The following is a 2,704-nucleotide window of genomic DNA, read 5'->3' as shown; positions in this document are numbered from 1 at the left end:
GCCGGTTAGCACCGACTGCAGAGAGCTTGGAGGAACACTTTAAGGGAATGATTCAAGGCAGCAGAAACCTCTTATGCCCACAACCTAACAACCTTTCTTGGGATTCATTCAAAAGGTGTATCTAGGACCTCTACTTTGTGGCTTTTGAAGTAATATATCTTCATTAGGACTTAGAAGTAAACATATATTTTTAAAGCTCGAAGAAGGAAGCAATTTGTCTTGAGCATAGATTTGATCTTTAGAGAGAGGTGAACAGCCAACTTTTTTCAGCAAAAGCTAAGGATGATGAATGAAACACCCAGGGCTAGGAAGGCCTCTTCACAGCAGAGAGAGTTATCTTTAGAAAGGTTTTTAAATCCACACGCATCTAGCTACCTGGCTGAGGAGTACTTGATCAGTGACTTTTTCATGGGATTTTTCAGAAGAATAAAACCCCAGTATTATATCTTGCATTTGTGAAAGAGTCGATATCCACATTATCAAAGAAACATATCTTGCAAATTATAATTCCTTAGAGTCTTTGTTGAAAGAAGGGTAAGCCCTCTCCATCTGCATGGTGCACTGTCTACAAAATACGTGAGGCTTGTCCTTTGGAAACGTGCCATCTAAGGGAGGGCATGCACAATTCTTTGACTTTTCCTTTATATGGGTCTTTTTGTATTTAGACCCTCTTTTTTTTTTTTTTAAGATTGATTTTATTTGAGAGAGAGAGAAAATGCAAGCAGAGGGAATAGCAGAGAGGGAGGGAGAGGGACAAGCAGACTCCTTGCTGAGCGCAGAGCCCAACGTGGGGCTTGGTCCTAGGACCCTGAGATCATGACCTGAGCCAAAGTCAAGAGTGCGATGCTCAATGGATGGAGCCACCCAGGTGCCCCTATTTAGACACATAAGATGGCATTGCCATCTTATGAGAGTGTACACTGGTGATAAGGTTTCTTAAGATGAAGTGTTATTTACCTACAGAATTAGAGGTTTGGTTGATGTACTAATCTGTAATTTGAGTCTAATTACAAGGTTTTTACATTTTCATAATTTATTTTTGTTTTTGATTTTGATTTTGCTGGTTTTAACCACTAGGCATTTGACACTAAACAGACAAACAAACATGACCCCCTTCCCCACCGAAAACCTAAGAAAACAATACAAGTACATAGTACAATTGCAGAGAGTAGTGTGAGAAAACGCGATTCACTTTAGAACGGTCTGATTTATGACCCGATTTCATGGAAATCTTAAAAATGGCCTATATTCATATCACACACTTTTCTGTATCCTTGATGTGTATTATATCATTTAATCCTTTAAACAACTCCATGTGACAAGACAAGTACTGTTATTATCCTGTTCTACAGAAAAGGAAACTAAGACGTAGAGAACACAAGTAATTTGGTCAAGATTACCTTGTTAGTCAGTGGCAGAGCTGGTTTTCAAACCTAGCCCTCCTACTGCAGAGCCCATGCTCCTGATGGGATGCTTTACCATCACAAAGGAATACAGGATGGCCTGCATTTATTGAGCACCTACCATAGCTTGGATTGACAGGAGAAAAGAGGTTCAATATCGCCCTATGAAGAGCATAGTGTTAACCCTGGGATAATAAATCCACTGGGGAAACTGGCATATGTACCAGGATGATTTAATGCCACATAAGTACACGCTAGGTCTAAATTAATTATTCCCCAGAATATGTAATTTAGAATTATTAAAATATAAAAAAATTGGAAATTTAAGAGAGTTGAATGAAGATGAGCTATAATAGCTTTTTTTTTTTTTTTAATACAAAAAGGCCTAGGAAAAATACTTGGGTAAAGAAAATGATTTTCCAGTTGTAGAATCTGTGGAGTGATTTTTTTTTTTTTTTTCCCATTTGGGCTAGAGATTCTCTCATTCACTGAACTCATCCCATTTGGTTAGACCTCTTGGTGTTTGTTTTGAGAAAAGAACCACTGGCACAAAGTTGATGAACTTCCACACACACACAGGTGTGACTTCTCTCAGCTTTTGGGGGGCAGCTGGGTGTAGCCTGGGGGACAACATTATGGATGATGACCCAAGTACCGTGGAGTACACCTCTCAAGGCCTTGGCTTTACACAAACTCCCCCAAACTTAGATAAACCAATTAAAAGGAAGGAATTCCAAATAAATGAAAATTGAGTTTTTATGACTTTTGCCAAATAGGAGCTCCAAACATAAGCGAAATTATTCTACACGTAACTTTAACATTGAGGTTTTGGTCTCAGGTAATATCATCACAAAGTATAGTCTTTGAGTCAGGCAAATAGGGAATTCGGATTTTTTTTTTTTTTTTAAACAGGAGTGTCATTGCTTGGTTTATGGATTGTCCCTGAAGAATTCCATGCTTTGGAGGTGGGGTCTTAGAGCACCTGAGCCCCCTGTGGAAAGGCAGACAAGACTGGGAGCACAGATAATAGCGGAAAAAATCATGAAGGCCCACAAATCTCAGGAACCTATTCTGAGATTTTAACATGTGTCTGAGTTAAAAGTGTTCGCACTTACAAAGGAACAAGTTCAAATGTTCTTGTGTGAAACAAAGTCCCTTTTTCAAAAGCACCACTGACAGAGAAGCCGGAGGCTGCTCTTTATCTTCTTTAGGTAGGAAAGGGTACAAGGTACAGGCTTCTCTACACACGAGAAATTTTTCTCTGGACCAGGGCAGGAATGCACATGGGCACATAAAAAATT

The sequence above is a fragment of the Ailuropoda melanoleuca genome, chromosome 3, assembly GCF_002007445.2.
Source record: "Ailuropoda melanoleuca isolate Jingjing chromosome 3, ASM200744v2, whole genome shotgun sequence".
NCBI classification, from domain to species: Eukaryota; Metazoa; Chordata; class Mammalia; order Carnivora; family Ursidae; genus Ailuropoda; species Ailuropoda melanoleuca.
This window is presented reverse-complemented; position numbering follows the sequence as displayed.